The sequence below is a fragment of the Eumetopias jubatus genome, unplaced genomic scaffold, assembly GCF_037043125.1.
Source record: "Eumetopias jubatus isolate StellerSeaLion01/CBP00866 unplaced genomic scaffold, mEumJub1_p1.0 scaffold_10, whole genome shotgun sequence".
NCBI lineage: Eukaryota > Metazoa > Chordata > Mammalia > Carnivora > Otariidae > Eumetopias > Eumetopias jubatus.
Genome location: NW_028274816.1, coordinates 119,227,908 through 119,248,375, shown reverse-complemented (window position 1 = coordinate 119,248,375; position 20,468 = coordinate 119,227,908). Strand labels below are relative to the sequence as shown.

The window sequence follows — 20,468 nt, the reverse complement described above, 5'->3', positions numbered from 1 at the left end:
CATTATTTTGACTACGTCAGCATAGTCAGTAGAATCGAGACTTAAATTCTTGAGCAAAAACCACATACACTAAGTTTAATGCAAAATCATTGTAAAAAAAAACGGGCATTTTTAATTTTATTGATTGTTGTATATCATCACCTTATTGTGAAAAGAACTATGATGGTTAGAGACTAACATGCCATACATGATTTTTTATAACCCAGATGAGTAGGTGATGCCTTCTAATTTCTTACTGTGTGATGCTAAACTCACTTCTCTCTGTGCCTCATTTTTCCTTTGTACACAATTAGATGACTGTTTTGCTTCCTATCTTCCTGAAGACAAAACTCAAAATGCAATGTAAACAAGATATTTTCTATAATAATGTGCTCAAAAAAGTTAGACTACATCTTAAGTTCAGGGAACCACATCATACTTTAAATGCACCACGGAATGTCAGGGTGCCTGGGTGGCTCAGTTGGGTAAGTGTCTGACTCTTGATTTTGGCTCAGGTCATGATCTCAGGGTTGTGAGAACAAGCCCTGCCGTCAGCTTAAGATTCTCTTCCTCTCCCTCCCCCTCTGCCCCACCCCTCTCCCTCTCTTAAAAAAAATGCACCAAGGAGTCTCAAATAATATTCTTTTGTAAAACAAACAAGCCCCTCGTATACTGGTTTAGAACATTAACATTTTCAATAATAAATTTGCTTAAAAGAGCAGTTCAGCTAAATTTGCAAATTTCCTAGAGTTCACCTATGCACTTGATGGCATAAAGTTTTTTTAAAATATATATATCAGCTGAAAATATATTATCAGCTGAAGTGTTTATCAAGGACTATCCTTGCTTCCCACTCCTTAAATGCAATGATTCACCTTTGACCAATAAGGTGTAACATTTCATTGTTCATTCCAGATGAGTGTCTTTCTGTTTGGTCATCTGCAAAATAGGAGTCTGTCCCAAAGCAATTAGACAAAACAAAATTAGAGACATACATTTAAAAGATACATAGAGGGGCGCCTGGGTGGCCCAGTTGGTTAAGTGTCTGCCTTCGGCTCAGGTCATGATGCCAGGGTCCTGGAATCAAGCCCTGTTATCAGGCTCAGCAGGGAGTCTGCTTCTCCCTCTCCCTCCGCCCCTTCCCCTGCTCATTCTCTCTCTCTCTTTCTTTCTCAAATAAATAAATAAAAAATCTTTAAAAAAATTAAAAAATAAAAGATCCAAGGAAACAAACAAATAAAAGATACATGGAGAGCAAGATTTTAAAAATGCTAACTTTTGGGGCACCTGGGTGGCTCAGTCAGTTAGGCGTCCAACTCTTAATTTTGGCTCGGGTCATGATCTCAGGGTCCTGATATCAAGCCCTGTGTCGGGCTCCAAGCTCAGCACAGAGTCTTCTTCTCTCCCCCTCTCGCTCCTTCTGCCCCTCCTCTTGCTCACATAGGCTCTCTTTCTCTAAAATAAATAAACAAATAAATAAAGTCTTTTTTAAAAACATAAATAAATGAATAAAAATACTTTTATGCAATTTGTTAACATTCACACAAATTAAGTAATATCAAATATGATAATCTGAATTTTATTTTTCCCCAAGAGTTTTATCCCTCAAACTGAAAATGATTCTGTGTTAGATCCGCAGTTCTCAAACTGGGTCCCAAGGTACCACAGGGTGCCATAGCAGCAAGCCTATGGGGCAACATAGAATATTTTATTTATTTATTTTTATTTTTCTAATTCCAATATAGTTAACATACACTGTTATATTTGTTTCCAGTGTACAATATAGCAATTCAATAATTCCATAGATCAGCCAGTGCTCATCATGACAAGTACACTCCTTAATTCCCATCACCTATTTCACCCATCCCCCTACCCACCTCCCCTCTGGTAATCATCAGTTTCTTCTCTATAGTTAAGAGTCTGTTTCTTGGTTTGTCTCTCTCTCTCTCTCTCTTTTTTCCCCCCTTCGCTTGTTTGTTTTGTTTCTTAAATTCCACATATGAGTGAAATCATATGGTATTCGTCTTTCTCTGACTGACTCATTTCACTTAGCATTATATTCTCTAGCTCCATCCCTGTTGTCGCAAATGTCAAGATTTCATTCTTTTTCATGGCTGAATAATATTCTATTCTCTCTCTATATCCCATCGTCTTTATCCATTCTCCATTCATCTATCGATGTACACTTGAGCTGCTCCCATACTTTGGCTATTGTAAATAATGCTCCTGCAAACATAGAGGTGTATGTATTTCTTTGAATTAATGTTTTTATATTTTGGGGATAAATACTCAGTAGTGTGATTACAGGATTTTAGGGTAGGTGATTCTATTTTAATTTTTCGAGGAACCCCCATACTACTTTCCACAGTGGCTGCACCAGTTTGCATTCCCACCAACAGTGCAAGAGGGTTCCTTTTCTCCACATCCTCACCAACACTCGTTTCTTGTGTTTTTGATTTTAGCCATTCTGACAGGTGTGAGGTGATATCTCACTGTGGTTTTGATTTGCATTTCCCTGATAATGAGTGATGTTGAATATCTTTTCAAGTGTCTGTTGGCCTTCTGGATGTCTTTGGAGAAATGTCTGTTCATGTCTTCTGCCCATTTTTTAATTGGATTATTTGTTTTGGAGGTGTTGAGTTGTATAAGTTCTTTATGTATTTTAGATACTAATCTTTTATTGGATATGTCATTTGCAAATATCTTCTCCCATTCCATAGGTTGCCTTTTAGTTTTGTTGATGGTTTCCTTCACTGTGCAGAAATTTTTCTTTTGATGTAGTCCCAGTAGTTTATTTTTGCTTTTATTTCCCTTGCCTCAGGAGACACATCTAGAAAAAGGCTGCTACGGCCAATATCAGAGACATTACTGCCTGTGCTCTCTTCTAGGATTTTTATGGTTTCAGGTCTCACATGTAGGTCTTTAATCCATTTTGAGTTTATTTTTGTGCATGGTGTAAGAGAGTGGTCTAGTTCCATTCTTTTGCATGTAGCTGATCAGTTTTCCCAGCACCATTTGTTGAAGAGACTGTCTTTTCCCATTGGATATTCTTTCCTGCTTTGTCAAAGATTAATTGATCGTATAATTGTGGGTTTATTTCTGGGTTTTCTATTTCATTCCATTGATCTATGTGTCTATTTTTGTGCCAGTACCATACTGTTCTGATTACTACAGCTTTGCAATATTACTTGAAATCTGGAATTGTGATACCTCTGGCTTTGCTTTTCTTTTTCAAAATTGCTTTGGCTATTCAGGGTCTTTTGTGGTTCCATACAAATTTTAGGATTGTTTGTTCTAGTTCTGTGGAAAAATGCTATTGGTATTCTGATAGGGATTGCATTAAATCTGTAGATTGCTTTGGGTAGTATAGACATTTTAACAATATGTGTTCTTCCAATCCATTAGTATGGAATAGCTTTCCATTTCTTTGTGTCATCTTCAGTTTTTTCTCACCAATGTTTTATAGTTTTCAGAATACAGGTCTTTCACCTCTTTGGTTAGGTTTATACCTAGGTATCTTATTATTTTTGGTGCAAATGTAAATGGGATTGTTTTCTTAATTTCTCTCTCTGCTGCTTCATTATTAGTGTACAGAAATGCCACAGATTTCTGTACATTGATTTTATAGCCTATGACTTTACTGATTTCACTTATCACTTCTAGTAGCTTTTTGGTGGAGTCTTTCAGGGTTTTCTATGTATAGTATCACGTCATCTGCACATAGTGAAAATTTTACTTCATCCTTTCCAATTTGGATGCCTTTTATTTATTTTTGTTGTCTGATTGCTGTGGCTAGGACTTCTGTGTTGAATAAAAGTGGTGAGAGTGGACATCCTTGTCTTGTTCCTCTTCTTAGGGGGAAAGCTCTCAGTTTTTCCCCACTGAGTGTGATATTTACTGGGGTTTTTCATATGTGGCCTTTATTAGAAACAGAATATTTTAAATTTTTAAGGTTATCACAGTGATACTCAACATCTGTTAGAAATTATGTGAACTTTTGGGGAGGTGCCTGGGTGGTGCAGTCTGATGGAGGTCCAACTCTTGGCTTTGGTTCAGGTCCTGATCTTGGGGTTGTGAGATTGAGCCCCACGTTGGGCTCTGCGCTCAGCACAGAGTCTGCTTAAGACTCTCTCTCCCCTGCCCCTGCTCTCTCTCTCTCAAATAAATGGATAAAAATTTTTAAAGATTTTATTTATTTGACAGAGACAGAGAGAGAAATAGAGCACAAGCGGGGGGGGGGGGGGGAGGGGGCAGGCAGAGAGAGAGGGAGAAGCAGGTTTCCCCCTGAGCAGGGAGCGTGATGTAGGGATCATGACCTGAGCCGAAGGCAGATGCTTAATTGACTGAGCCACCCAGGGTGCCCCAATAAATAAATCTAAAAAAAAAAAAAAGAAAGAAATTATATGAGCTTCTTTAAAAAAAAAAAAAGAAAGTTAAAAAAAGGGGTGCCCAGCATTTAAAAATAAAATCTTAAAAAAAAAGAAATTATGTAACCTTCTAGTATGAGGTTGATCATGGTTTTGATGATGTCATATCTTTGCAAAGTTGGGTTTCCTGCAGTTGCTCTGATGAAATCAAGTACTGCATGAATATCAGTATGGTGCAGGAAATGAGTGTGGCAGCATCTAATCTGAGCTTTAAAGTTGTACAGCACCCAACAGGCTCACGTATCCCATTAGGAAATAATTTGATTACTTAAAAATGAAATATGAATACTATTTGCTCCTTCAGTTTCTATTTTTAATGACTACTAAATTGTGAAATCATAAATCTATGTTAAGATATTTGGATCTAACAGGGCAGCTGGCTTGCTCAGTTGGTTGACCATCCAGCTCCTGATTTCAGCTCAGGTCATGATCTCAGTGTTCTGAGATCAGGGTCCTGAGATCAAGGTCCTGAGCCCGCATCGGGCTCCTCGCTGAGTGTGGAGCCCGGTTAAGATTCTCTCTGCCTCTCCCTCTACCCCTTCCCCTGCTCGCACATGCTCTCTCTCTCAAAAAAAAAAAAAAAAAAGGTATTTGGATCTAACAACTTAATGAATGGAATTATTAAGTATTTCTTTTGGTGTGAGTTACCATGAAAAAATTACGGAGACACTAAGACCACAGTTAATCAAGAAAGTTTGAGAACCTTGGTTTTCTCAATCGTAAACTGAGTCTAATAATAGTGTCTACTACACAGGGTTGCAGTAAGATTAAATGGATTAATATATGAACAATATTTAGCATAGTATCTGGTGGGGGTGCCAGGCTGGCTTAGTTGGTAGAGCATGCAACTCTTGATCTCAGGGTCGTGAGTTCAAACCCCACATTGGATGTAGAGATTACTTAAAAAATTAAAATCTTAAAAAAAAAAAAAGAATAGTATCTGGCAAGTTGTGACGAGAGTACTATTATCACCTCATTACCAGGTTATCAGGATGGTTTTGTTTGTTTGTTTGTTTAGTTCACATTTTCTCATTTATTATCAGCACTTAAAAACAAGGAGGCTTGGGGCACCTGGGTGGCTCAGTTGGTTAAGCGTCTGCCTTCGGCTCAGGTCATGATCTCAGGGTCCTGGGATCAAGCCCCACATCGGGCTTCCTGCTCAGTGGGGAGCCTGCTTCTCCCTCTCCCTCTGACCCTCCGCCTGCTTGTGCTCTCGCTCTCTCTCTCAAATAAATAAAATCTTAAAAAAAAAGAAAAACAAAAAATAAGGAGACTTAAAACAAACAAACAAAAACAACAAGGAGGCTTAATAAAAACAAGCAGAGAAACTGTTTTCTGTTCTCTCTCAAACCCACAAGACATAATGAATAAGGCCCAACGGGTCCCTCATCCCAGCAAGTCTAGGATCACTCAGGCAGGCAGCCCTACACAAAGCATAATGATGAAGAGTATAACCAGAAGCCACAAGTATATTTTTCTGTCACCTTTTCTTAGGTTATCAATGCATTTCAAGAATCTCTTGATTTCTTTGCAATGATTCAAAATCCCTAGAAGACAAATGGCCATTTACAGCAAGAATGTGCTCCATGTGCCAAGCTTCCACACCATGTCACTTTTTTGTTTTTTCAGCCTCAGAGCTTGCCAATGCAGGAACCTTGTCTCCAGAGCCAAGGTCTGTAGAGACTTTCTCAAACTGGCTGAGTAGAGCACCTGCATCTGCTGACAAGAAGGTCTTGTCATCTGCAGTCAGCTTCTCTCCAAGTGTCCTGAGAGCTGTTAGTATCTCCACTTTCTGTTGAGTGTAGAGGCCTCTTTCCAGCTTTTCCACCATGAGATCTCTATCCATCTCTACTAACCTTGTCCGAAGCTGACGTGGTTGTTTCTTTGCAAGTAATCTGATGACCTCCGGGGTTTGAAAGGCCTGGCTGATAGCTGCCTGGTTAGCCAGTTGCATTCAACTTAGCTCATCTACCAAAGTCATATTTCCGGGCATAATTTTCTTCAGTGAATCATTAAATTCACTTAGTTGCTCCAGAGTTTCCTTTTGTGGTTTCTTCATAGTCATCTGTATCAAGTTCCTCTCTGCATTCCTCCAAATCTTGTAATTGCTGCATTACTCTATCCAACTGTTCTTCTAAATTCTGCTTTAATTTGCTTGTCTCTGTCTTTCCTCTGGAAGCCATTTTGATCTCTTGTCTCTTAGTACTTTGAACTCTGCAGTGTTGACTGGTCCCAAAGTGCATAAACCTTCAACCGTTGAAGTTTCAAGTGTCATAAACCTGAGGAAACTAAAACTGTTCATCAGGACTACAAGAAGCTCAAAGTTCAAACCACTTGGAGGTGCAGTTGGCTCCTCAGGCCCTCAGTGTCCCCTCTCCCCAGGACAGTTCTTTTCAACGATCTTATACTTATTTCTATGTAATAGAAAAAGAAAAAACAGTTTTGGAGTATGTCTATGCATCAGTCACATTAAGACTTTATAACTGCCATAATGCTCATAAATTTCTATTTAAATTTACTATCTGGGAAGAGAACAGAAATGACTCCATTTCTTTATTGTTTGATTTCTTTGATTTTTAGGTCTCCTGGGATTGAAATCTTCATCCAACTGTTTATTTAACAACTAGAAACAGAATTTGTCCCTGGTACCTAACAGGGAGTTTTAAAAGTTGCTATCAAAAACTCTTTTCCAACAGGTTTACACCTTTTCAACCAAATATTTTTAGGGACGCCTGGCTGGCTCAATCAGTAGAGCATGCAACTCTTGATCTTGGGGCTGTAATTCTGAGCCCCACATTAGGTGTAGGGAGAGGCTACTTAAAAAAAATAAAATCTAAAAAAAACCAAAATATTTTTTTAAAATTTGTTCAAGGAAACATGTAATAAGGTTTTTGACCTCCCACCACTCCCTTCTCCCCAAGTGATGGCTTCCCATAAGCTATTCTGCTAAGGAGGCAGGCAGAATCAACTCACTATACGTTGATGATGGTTTTTGTCTTGCTGTAGCTTAGGAAATTCCTTGGAAGTGCTTTAATTACAATTTCTTTTTAATTTTTATGTAATTCCAAACTTACAGAAAAGTTGTAAAAACAGTACAAAAATATTACTGTATACCTCTCACCAAGATTTCCCATTCATATTTTACCACTATAAAATTTACTACTTTTCTCTTTGTAATTAATAAATATCTTGTGAGAACATACTTTGTGACTATGTAAATATCCTGTTTCTCATCCATCATTCCTTCTACATTTATTAGCTGACATTCTACTGTAAAGGCTTATTTTCCCTTGTCCCACATTTCTTATTTATTTATGTGTTTACATATTTTTATTTTATTCCATGGGTTATAATACATTACTATCATTTTTTATTTTTATGCTTAATTGTCCCAGATTTGGCTGGTAGGAGACCTTTCAGTATGGCTCTTTATCATTTCGACATGTCCCACCATCCTTTGAGCACTTTCTAACTTAGTAGCTTACTATGAGGCATCATATGACGTTCATCTTATTCTTTCCCAGCTCTAGCTCTGGAACCAGCCAATTCTCCAAGGAGCCCTGGTTCCTTTCAGTAGCAAATGGAATTTAGAAACCATGTTCTGGGTGCTAGGTGTGTTTATTGCTCCTGGGGTATCATTCCTTCAGAGCTTTCTCAGGGACAGGGCTAAAAAATTATATACATATATACACACATCCATATCTATCTATATTAAAAGCCATGAGTTCATACTGTCTTGTCCAACTCTAATCCAGTACTATAGGATATATTCTACTCTTCTCTCTTCCCCTATTTGTAACTCTTTTCTCTCGGTGAGAAATTTGAATCCCTTTGTCCATAATATTTTTACTTATTTACCCTATCCCAGAATACACAGAAAGTAGTTTTAGAATTGTTACCAAAAACAAACAAAACAAAGACAAAAGCCAACCATTGTTGGTTTTATAGTTCATTTTTTCTTTAGTCTGAGAGTATATAGTTTTTAAAAAATTATATTCTCAAGTTATTTGGCTTGAGTTAGTTTCCCTTCCCTCCCACCACACCTGCATTTCAGTGTGATTATATAATTCATTTGAAACTTAGGTTGATTTGTTCATATTCCATTATTAGGATTTTCCCCTATTTGTGTGTGTATATGTGTTTCTTTTTTTTTTTTAATATATGAATCATTAACATGGCTCTAAAAGAGAGAACCATACAAAAAGTAATATTCAGGGGGCACCTGGGTGGCTCAGTCTGTTAAGCATCTGCCTTCAGCTTAGGTCATGATCCCAGATGGGATCGAGTCCCGCATCGGGCTCCTTGCTCATCGAGGAGTCTACTTCTCGCTCTGCCTGCCGCTCCCCCTGCTTGTGCTCTCTCTCTCTCTCTCTCTCTCTGTCAGATAAATAAATGAAATCTTTTTTAAGAATGTTTAAAAAAAGGGGGGTGGGGGATGCGTTAGCCCGGTGATGGGTATTAAGGAGGGCACGTATTGCATGGAGCCCTGGGTGTTATATACAAACAATGAATCATGGAACACTACGTCAAAAACTGATGATGTAATGTATGGTGACTGACATAACATAATAAAATAAAATTAATTTTAAAAAAAGATGCTGAATAAAAAAAAAAAGTTAAAAAAAAACCCAAAAAGTAATATTCAGGAGAAATGTCACTTTCCATCTTCTGCTCAGTACCCACCCCCCGCCCCCCCACCCCGTCACACTTCCAAACACATTCCCACCCACCTCCTGTAAATAACCTATCTTGTTAGTCTCTGGTTTATCTTTCCTGTTTTCCTTTTTGATGAAAAAACAAGCACATGCATATTTTCTCACTTCCCTCCCCCCCCCGCCTTTTTTTTCTTACACAAAAGGTAGCATACTGTATACCTTTGTTCTTTGCTTTTCTCATTAAACAGTATATCCCTGGAAATCATTCCGTATCGGTTTGCAGACATCTACCTCCTTCTTTCTTACAGAGGTGTAAGATGTGTAAGCTCTGTTACATGCTTGCACCAGAGTTTATTCAACCACTCTCTTCTACATGAGCATTTAGATGGTCTCCAATATTTTGCAAATACAAACAATGCAGCAATAATTGACCTTGTGCACATGTCTCTCCATATTGTTGGAGGTGTATATTTAGGGTGAATTCTTAGAAGTAGGATTACAAGGCCAAAAGTAAACACTTCTGAAGTTTTTAGATACCTAAGAAGTTTTTAATGTAGAGATTTAAAGTCATTTTTGTGATAATGTTCATTATGTATTTATCCATATAGGTATTTTTGTTTTAGATTCTGGGCTACTAGGCTTTTATGCCTTTTAAGCAGCACAATTATATCTTAATAAATGTGTTCCGGTGATTATAAGCAATTGACTGACAAAATTCTTCTTAAGTACGTATTAGATTTTGTATGTGTGTGTTTAATTAGATTTTCGCACCAAGGGTAGTGTCAAAAATAAGGAAGGAACAAATCCCTTAGATCTGAAAAACAATAGGTATGTAAGGATAGATCACATTCTATCTAAAGGGATGACATAATATTTTTACATCACTAAGGAGGAAGGATTTCCTCCCAGAAGAGTTGATGACCTGAAGTCACTGGAAACGTGATGAATAGTGAGGGGAGCAAGTTTGCTGGTGCTACAAGGCTGGTTAATTATACTGTAAATCATGCAAACACCGACATTTCGAACAAAAAGCTCTCCAGATGTCATTTCCTTCTCACTAAAAGAACAGTTCTTTTAAAAATAGGAAGATTGGTAATTATCTTAGGCTGAGAATATACAAAATGTGGACATTAATGCCTAGAGATGCAGAGAAGCTTCATGGCTTTGAAGTCTGTAAGGCATTTTAAAAATGCCTTATAAATATGACTTGATACTCTTGATTAAGCATTGTAGAAGGAAGGACAACCAACTCCCACCTCTGTAGTCTATGGTCAGTATAATAATATTATTCTGGAGTTTTATTATTTATGTCTTTCTTTTGGGAGGCTTCCTTTATATAGAGTCTAGGATTCCCCAATAATTCTTTACCCCTTAGAAAGGTAAATGTTTCATTTGGAAACCTTTGTGGGATTTGAGCTTTCACAGATGAAGATCAAAGATAAAAATTAGTCCTCCGCTCCACTGCTGACTGATGTCAACAAATCCTCCCTTGTCCCCCCCTCTTCTTTTCCACTATAAAAGGAAAAGAATTTCTCTATGGCACAGATATTGTTATTTTACCACATTTGCTTTATCATTTAAACTTTGATGATTTTGTTAACATAGTGTCCGCAAGGATTCTCTACTGTAAATTTATTGTTTTTCTCTTTGTAATTAATAAGTACCTTGTGGGATATACACGTGACTCTGAATATCCTCATGTTTCTCATATGCAGGGAAGAGTTTCATGATGAGGCTTCAAATTCACAATAGGGGTCCTCACTATATCTCCTTAAATACGGTATTATTGAAATTACCTCATGCCAAACATCTATACCCAAAGAAAACCACGTTTCATTTGTTACTGCTTTCATCTTGGCATCACTAAGATGAAGCAATGCAGCGTTGCTTAAAGAGCTCAGGTTTGGGAATCACACAGATTGGGTTCAAAATGCAGCATGGCTGTATACTACCTATATAATTTCAGATGCAAGCTATTTAATGTCTTTGAGCCTCAGTTTCTTCTTCAGAAAAACAAGAATAATTATTAATCTCATAGGACTGTTGTGAGACTTCAATGAGCTCTTCTAATATGAAAAGTACCCAGAACTATGTGCAGCCAACAATAGGCACCAATATATGGTAGCTATTAAAAACTAATAATGTGAATATTATTTTCCTTAGTTTTAAGCCCTGATTGAATTTCTGTTTTCGATGGAGACATTCTGTATATTATAGACCTATATTATTGATCCAGCCTCAGGTCAGAGCTGATTTGAAATCAGAAAAGCAGGGCGCCTGGGTGGCTCAGTTGGTTAAGTGACTGCCTTCGGCCCAGGTCATGATCCTGGAGTCCAGGGATTGAGTCCCGCATCGCAGGGACTCCTGCTTGGCAGGGAGTCTTTTTTAATTAATACAAATGCATGCAAATTATTTATTCATATTAACTCCTTCTGACCCTCCCCCCTCTCATGTACTCTCTTTCTCTCTCATTCTCTCTCTCTCAAATAAAATAAATAAAATCTTAAAAAACAAAACAAAACAAAACAAAAAACAGAAAAGCAGGGGCGCCTGGGTGGCTTAGTCTGTTAAGCATCTGCCTTCAGCTCAGGTCATGATCACAGGGTCCTGGAGTCAGGCTCCCTGCTCAGTGGGGAGTCTCTTTCTCCCTTTGCGTTCGCCCCCCCCCCCCCCCCCGCCCCGCTCGCGCTCTCTCTCTCTCTCTCTCCCCCTCCCTCTTTCTCTCTCAATCACCTCAAATAAATAAATTCTTAAAACCAGAAAAGCATATCCTCCCCTGTAAATCCTCCCCAGGAAGTTTCACGGTGGGGTCTATGGACCTAGAGTTTATGCCAACTCTTTACTTCAATGTGGACCATCCACTTACAAGTTAAGTTAACATGATTCCAGAACCCTTTATTCTGACAAGACTGGAGTGCCACCGTGAGGTCAGCTTTGGTCCTGGTGATATTTACTTGAATTCTGTCCTGATTACAAGAATATTTGAGTGGTTACATTTACATTGCATTATACTTATATTAAAGCCTGAAAAGTACACTCTGTTGACCCTTGATGGCAAAAAAAAAAGTACAAAAAGTATAAAAATTTGGATTTCTTATAGTACTTGATTTGGATTTCTTTCTTTCCCTTTCTTCCTTCCTTTTAACTAGGCTTCACACCCAGCTTGGGGCTTGAACTCACAACCCTGAGATCAAGAGGTCCATGCTCTACCAGGTGGGCCATCCAGGCACACCCCCTTGATTTGGACCTTTAACCTACTATAGTACTGGTGAATCTTGAGAATTTGAAAACTTAGCTTCAGGGACAGTGAGATTTTTCATCTAAGTGTGAGTGGCTGCTGATTTGTTCTCTTTGTCCCATCACCCTCTCCCCAATTTTATTTTATTATTTCCCCCCACCCCAACTTATATTTTAATTAAGACCCTGAAGCTGTGACCTAGAAGTCTCTAGCTCCCTTTGCAAACAAATAATTCGCATTTCCACATGACCGTTAGGAACTCCACTCAGGTGTGGAGTGGAAATCTCAAACGCAGCCTACTCAAAATTAAACTGGTTATATTGTCCTTACACAAACCTAGCCCTGCAGTATTCTCCGTCGTCTCCACGAACAAAGCCATTCTCACCCAGTCACATAGGTCTGAGACATGGGAGTTATCTTAGGTTTCTCCCTCTCCCCATTCTCCTCCAGCCAATCACTAAGGGAGTTCTAGCAGTGTTACCACCTTATTGTGCCTTAGTTCTGCTCTTTTAAACTCTTCCCTTTTGCTACTGCCTTATCCCCTCACTAGACTGACTACTGCACTATCCTTCTGGTCTCTGACTTCAGACTTGCCTCCCTTCCCTTCCATGTTGCTACTAGAGTGATCTTGTAAAATTAAAAACTGTTTATATCACTTGCTTAACATCCTTTAATGGCTGGGTGCCTACAAGATCAAGTCAAAACTCCTTGGTATCCTATAAGGAGTATGGAGCCCAGTCCTTACCCACCATTCAATTCCATCTCTTGCTGCATTATCTGCTTCCACCTTTTTTTTCTAATCAATACAAATGCATGCAAATTATTTATATTAACTCCTTCATTATTAGAATTTATAACTTCATGTCAATAAGTAACTTAGGTCATATATCTTTCCATCCAGAAATAGGGCAATTTAATATATTTTGTATCAATGGCAAAAAGACTTGTGTTTGTTTTATTTTGGTCCCAACTATGAAATTTCGGTGAAGATGTAAGGAATGAAAGGGTTCCTAGGGTAGCCCTACACTGAGGTTCATGGGATGAGGAATATTAGAAAGTAAGAGGCTGATCACTTTCTTCTGTTTGGCAAACCACTAGATCTCTGCACTAAGCGTCTATATTTTTATTCCAGTATAATTAACATATGGTGTTATATTAGTTTCAGGTGTACAATATAATGATTCAACAACTTTATATGTTACTCAGTGCTCACTGCGGTAGTGTATTCTTCTCCCATTCACCTATTCACCCATCCCCCCACCCACTCCCCCTCTGGCAACCACCAGTTTGTTTTCTGTTAAGAGTCTGGTTTTTTGTTGTTTAAGATTTTATTTATTTGTTTGTCAGAGAGAGAGGGAGCACAAGAAGGGGGAGCAGCAAGCAGAAGGAGAGGCAGGCTCCCCCCTGAGCAAGGCGTCCAGTGCAGGACTCGATCCCAGAACCCTGGGATCATGACCTGAGCCGAAGGCAGATGCTTAATGGACTGAGCCACCCAGGCATCCCAAGAGTCTGTTTTTATCCACTTCCAGCTTTGCTGAACCACTAGTAGATCCCCAAACACAACAGGTATTTTTTCATACCACTTTGCACTTGTTATATTCCCCTTACTTAAAATAACTTTACCTGTCTTGTCTAATTTGTTGACATCTTATTTTTTAAGGGTATGCCAAATTTATCTCCCCCCTATAAACCTTTCCTAACTTTCCAGAAAGCCCATCCTATCCTGCCACCACAGAGTGACTACTCCCTTACCTGCTATAACTTACACAACTGTACCTATATAATCTTCTTGCTTTGTCTGAAAATAGCTCTCTACCCTTAGCAGACTTGAAGCTAGTCGAGAGCAAGGACCGTGTCCAATCCTTCTGTGTATCCCTAGGCCCTAGTCCATGCCGAGCCCACTGAAAACAACAACCACAAAGTTTGGGGTATGATAGGTGGGGAGTGGAGAAGAAAAAAATATTTTCAAAAACATAATTTTAAGGCATGGAGTGACCACTCTATTCAAAAAAACAAGATATCCCAAGTAGCTCCCACTACAGTGCTATCCAGACTTTGTGTTCTCACTTGCTACAGTTGAGAAACCATGAGTGTCTACCAGTCAGACCATACTGGTTTTTGGAGAAATTCCAGTTATACAAAACATGATTCAATGTCCTTGCCACTTTTATTGACAATGGTTCTAAATTGCTTTGTTTTGTTTTTTTTCCCAAGAGGAAATGGTCCCTTAATGAGTCACCTGGACATTGTCAAGATCAGAATTGATAGAAGTCTGACAGTTCCTATTTGGCTTTATTTATTCAGCCCCGATTTATTACAAAGCACCAAGCAAAAGACATAGGTCCTTTCCTAAATCCGCAAGGTTGGCAATTTCAGGGATCTTTGTCTATTTTATTTCACCTCATTAACTCAACAAGATTTATTGGCCTCTTACTATGAAACGGGCTCCATGCTAAGCAAACATAATATGAGAATAAGTGAGATACAGGCCCAATCCCCCAAAAAGCTTAAAGTCTGGTGTGGGACGGATGTGGAAGCATAATTACAACACAAAAGGAAAAGAGCTAAAATAGAGGTATTTACGAAGTGGCATGAGAACTCATGGAAAGAAGACGGACTATGTCAAAGAGGGGACATTCAGGGTAAGCTTCACAGAGGAGAGGAGATATAAAACTGAGTTTTGAATAATACAAGGAGTTTGCCAGGAAAAGGAGAGAGGCCATATCAAAAAGAAAGAAAAATATGTACAAAGGTTCTGAGTCAGAAGAAGCCAAGCCAAAATGAGATGATAAAATTAAAGCTTAGAGAGGATAACTTGGCCTAAGGTCACATAGCTGGTAAGTAAAAAGGGTGGGGGGTGGGGGAGGTGAACCCCAGCTGAAATTATTCATGGGAGTGTGTCATATTTCTTGAGAGTATGGAGAATCATTGCTCAGGGCCTGGCATACAAGTTACAGGAGCTCAGACTACATTTAGCAGAAAATGAGGAATTATGAGAGGTTTTTAAGCAGAGAAACAACATGGTCCCATTGGGGCTTCAGAAAGATAATTCTAGCAGTGATTTTTAAACATTAAAAATAAACTTATTCATTAATATTTTTGAGCAGTGCTATTATGAACATGCATGTACATTTATATATTTGAGTACCTGTTTTCAGTTACTTTAGGTATTATATTTAGGGGTAGAACTTCTGGGTCATACAGTAATTCTATGTTTTGTTTTGTTTTTTTAAGATTTTATTTATTTATTTGACAGAGAGACACAGCGAGAGCAGGAACACAAGCAGGGGGAGTGGGAGAGGGAGAAGCAGGCTTCCCGCGGAGCAAGGAGCCCGATGTGGGGCTCGATCCCAGGACCCTGGGATCATGACCTGAGCCGAAGGCAGCCGCTTAACCGACTGAGCCACCCAGGCGCCCCACAGTAATTCTATGTTTAACGTTTGGTGGAACCAACAAATGTTTTCTCCACAGTGGCTGAGTCATTTTTACATTTTTAAAACAAATACATTTAACAGAAGTACATATATTTTTTAACACAGTGTATGAGAGTTCCTATTTCTCCATGTTCACTAATTTGGCAAATACATACCAATTACTTTAAGTGTTCAAAATGTAGTGTGGGGCTATAAGGAGGAAAGAAATGGAACTGATATTTTAAGACATAATGAGGCCTGATGTCATCCACTTGATTAAATCATGACTGTATAATCTAATTCATCAAATTCTTCACATCTCACGATTTAAAAAAAAATTCTTGAAAACAATTGATACGCAGTGTTACATTAGTTCAGGTATAAAACAGTGATTCTACAAGTTTATGTGTTATGTTGTGCTCACCACAAGTGTATCTACCATCTGTCACCATACAACATTATTACACTATCATTGACTATATTCCTTATGCTGTACCTTTTATTCCTATGACTTACTCATTCCATAACTGGAAGCCTGTATCTCCTACCGGCCTTCATCCATTTTGCCCATCCCCCCACCCCAGCAGTGATTCTTAATCCTCACTGCAATTAGAATCACTTGAGAAGCCTTTCAGAAATTTTAGGCCTGCTACACTAAAACAGTTAAACCAGAATTTCTGGAACCCAGTTTTCTTTTTCTTTTTTCTTTTCTTTTCTTTTTTTTTTTTTAAGTAGGCTCCCAGCCCAGCGTGAAGCCCATTGTGGGGCTTGAACTCACGACTCTGAGATCAAGAGTCAGACATTCAACCAACTGAGGCATCCAGGCACCCCATCTTTTGTTTTGTTTTTTAAGTTCCTCGGAGGATTCTAATGTGCAGTGAGGGTCAAGAACTACTCAACTAGGAGAATGGTCTGAAAGATAGAAAAGAACTAATATTTATTAAGCACTACTTTTATGAGATTTTATTCCAAATGCTTTATTCAATAACTATAATTTCTATATATTAGCAAATGTATATATATGGTATCCTGACCTACTTCTACCATTTTGAGCCCTGTGTGGTGAACAATCATATTATTCCTAACCTTCAAGGTAGATATTATAATCCTATAATCCCTATTTTACCAATGAGGAAATTGAGGCACAGACCAGTGAAATAACTTGTCTAAGATTATCACATTAGGTAGATACAGCTGGATTCACCCATAAGTCTTTCTGAGACTCCACACTCATGCTCTTTCCACTATACACCATTGCCTAAGAGCCTAGCTTAATTCTCAGAAGAATCCTGGGGTACGTCTCACGATCCTCATTTTACAGATGAGGAAATGAGTTCTAGACAGGTTAATTTGAATAGGTCACAGCTATTAGGTGGAAAGGCTGGGAGGTATTTAAACTTAGACTTGTTTAACATCAACTATATGCTTATGAAAGTAGAGTATATAGCATATATTCAACATTCAATACAATTCATTACTCTGAAAGAACAGAGGCATGATGGATTATGAATATAATCCAGAATATTATTCTTGTTTTAAAAGATTTATTTATTGGGACGCCTGGGTGGTTCAGTCGGTTAAGCGTCTACCTTCGGCTCGGGTCATGATCCCAGGGTCCTAGGATCGAGTCCCATATCGGGCTCCCCGCTCAGCGGGGAGCCTGCTTCTCCCTCTGCCTGCCACTCCCCCTGCTTGTGCTTTCTCTCTCTCTCCTCAATGAATAAATAAAATCTTTAAAAAAAGATTATTTATTTATTTATTTATTTATTTGAGAGAGAGAATGGGGGAGGGACAGAGGGAGACAGAGTCTTAAGCAGACTCTGCTGAGTGCAGAGCCCAACACTGGGCTTGATCTTACAACCCTAGATCATGACCTGAGCAGAAACCAAGAGTCAGGGGCTTAACCAACTGTGCCGCCCAGGTGCCCCCAGAGCATTATTCTTAATAAGGAGAGCCATCCCTAGGTCTTCCTTCTTAGGTCTCAGGATGCTAAACCTCTGTTGAACCACCAATTCCAGGGGGCTTTTTTTTATCGGGGGGAAAGAGGCACAAAGAATTCTGCCATAACCCTCTATCATATTTACCTGAAAAAACTTTAACCCTGACTAAGTTCAACACTGCAATGTCTTCACACCCTTATCTAAGCAGCTGAATCATGCTGATTGGTTTCTTTTTTAATTCATTGTCTCCAACTCGAATGGGCATTCACTACTCAGCAGTTACGCATTTTCCTACTAAGTTCATTTTCCCACTCTAGAGGATATTATTTCATATGATTTCTTCATTTCCAACCCTCCAATGCTCCCTGACAGAATCTCATCTCACCCCCAGTCCACTAGTCTCCATTCTCCGTTGCATTATTGATTTCCATCTTTTCACTGGATCATTCCTTACACTTTACAAACATCCCCTAGCACCTATCTTTAAAACCATCAAAACCAAAAACGAAAAACCTCTTTTGAACTTTCATCTGCCTCTAGTTATCACCCTACTTCTCTGTTTTCCTTCGCAGCTAAACCTTTGCAAAGCACTGGCTTCATCATAGTCTCCAACCTCCACCTTTATCAAATCAACCATCTCCATGCACCATGCCACCAAAACTGATATTATCGGGGTCACTAGTGACCTCCTCAGCCTCTCAACAGCCTTTAAAACAGCTTATCACTACCTTCTTCCTGAAAGTTTCTCCTGGCTTTGGTGACTCCATATTCCTTGTCTTCTGTCACTGGTTGCTTCTCAAACTTTTGTTTTATAGGTGTATAAATTTGTTTTATAGGTAAGAAGGTTCCTTTTCCTCCACATCCTCACCAACACTTGTTGTTTCTTATGTTTTAGATTCTAGCCATTCTGACAGGTATGAGGTGGTATCTCATGGTAGTTTGGATTTGAATTTCCCTGATGATGAGTGATGTTGAGCATCTTTTCATGTGTCTGTTGGCCACACGATCATGCTTTTAACTGACTGACCCACCCAGGCACACCCACATTATCATGCTTTTAGGTATGGGTTTTCTACCACTTACATAAGGATTGGGTTCTGAAGTCAGCTCATAAAGAGAAGAAACCTCATGATGTAGAATTATTCTCAGAAATTCCTTAAATCACCTATAAAGTCTGGTAGTTGTGGTTTCATACATGTTGATCTTATACATGGTTGTGGCCATATTTATGTGCTGAACTGAAGGCCAACACTTCATTTCCTAATGAGCTCTAAGTCAATTCTTTTCCTCCCATATTGACATAACTTGTTTTTATGATCCCATGTTGACATAAGTTGTTTTTATGAAGCAACAGTTGAAAGACTTGGGGCTTTCACTTAGGGGCTGGGTTTCAGGAAAAATACTTATTTTTAAAGAGTGGATACAACTGAAACAGCAAGATTTTCCCACTATGAGAGGGTATCAGGGACTGAATCCATCTGAGAATACAACAGATATACATCACCCATCTCGTGCTTACTCCACACTTGCTTTCCTTGAACGTAAAGGAATTACCCCACTATTTGAAGTATTTCTTAGACTCTTTGGTTGAATATGTATAACTTAACTTTAACAGATTAAATGCTTCTTAGATAGTATTCCATTGTACCATTTATATTTTGATGGCTCCTAAATTTATTTCTCCAGCCTTGACCTTTTTCCCTGAGATTCAGACTTATGGAACCAACTACCTCCTTGGACTTCTCCATTTAAAGTCAACCAGGCATCTTCACATGTCCAAAAGAGCCATTGATTCCTCGCCACCACCACCACTCCCGTATCTCATCCTCACCAAAAAGCTGTTCTTCCATAATGGTTCCTGGCTCAGTAAATGGCGTTCCCAGGGTTTCAAGCAAAAAAATCTAGGAGTGGTCTGTGTGATTCCTCCCTTTCCCTCACTTCCACATAAAATCAATCTGGTACATTTAGCTCTACCTCCAAAATATATCCCAAATCTATCCATTCATTTCCATCAGTACAGAGACCCACCCTAATCCAAGCCACCATCATCATTTCTACTTTGACTAGCCTCCCTCTTTCCACTCTTAGCCTTTCTAGGATTCATTCTCCAAATTGCCAGAGTAATCTTTTATAAAACATTCACTTATTCAGTCACCAAATACTTATTGAAGAGTGCACAGAAACTGGGAATACAGCAGTAAAGCAAATTAGATCCCTGTGCTCATGGACTTTCATTCTAGAATGGAGAGAGACAATGCATAAGTGAATAATTTTGTACATTACAAATACAATGAAGAAAATAAATATAAAGTGATATGCTAAATCATGTTGTTCTCTCAGTACAAAAAAATTTTTAATACCTTCACACTGAGCTTAGATTAAAATCCAAATTCCTTACCACGACTTTGTTATAAGATTCTATGAGATCAGGTTTCTGTTTGCCCCTTCAGCCTTATCTGTACCACACTTCCTCATTACAACTTGGCTCCAGTCACCTGGGCCTTCTATTTCCTCACTGTTCCAAACCTTTCCCTTTCTTCAGACACGTGTTTCCTCTATGTGGAATGCCATTTCCCAGATCTGCGAAGGGCTGCCTTCTCTTAGCTAAAATATCACTTCTCCAGAATGAACCTGACTAATCTACCTAAAAGTGGCTCCCCAGCCCTTTCTCTATCAATTACACCGTTACTTGTTTCATAACACTTTTCACTTTTGGAAATTATCTTGCTTTTTTAACAATATCTTTGTCTCCACTAAAATGTAAGTTTCCTGAGGTGAGGAATCTTAAGGTGTTGTTCACCAAAGTACCCATAAAA

At 38.7% G+C, this 20,468-nt stretch overlaps 1 pseudogene; it reads right to left on the bottom strand.

Moving 5' to 3' along the window:
• Nucleotides 1–6,015: 6,015 nt before the first annotated feature.
• On the bottom strand, nt 6,016–6,708 carry LOC114214024 (protein LZIC-like; annotated as a pseudogene).
• Nucleotides 6,709–20,468: the final 13,760 nt, after the last annotated feature.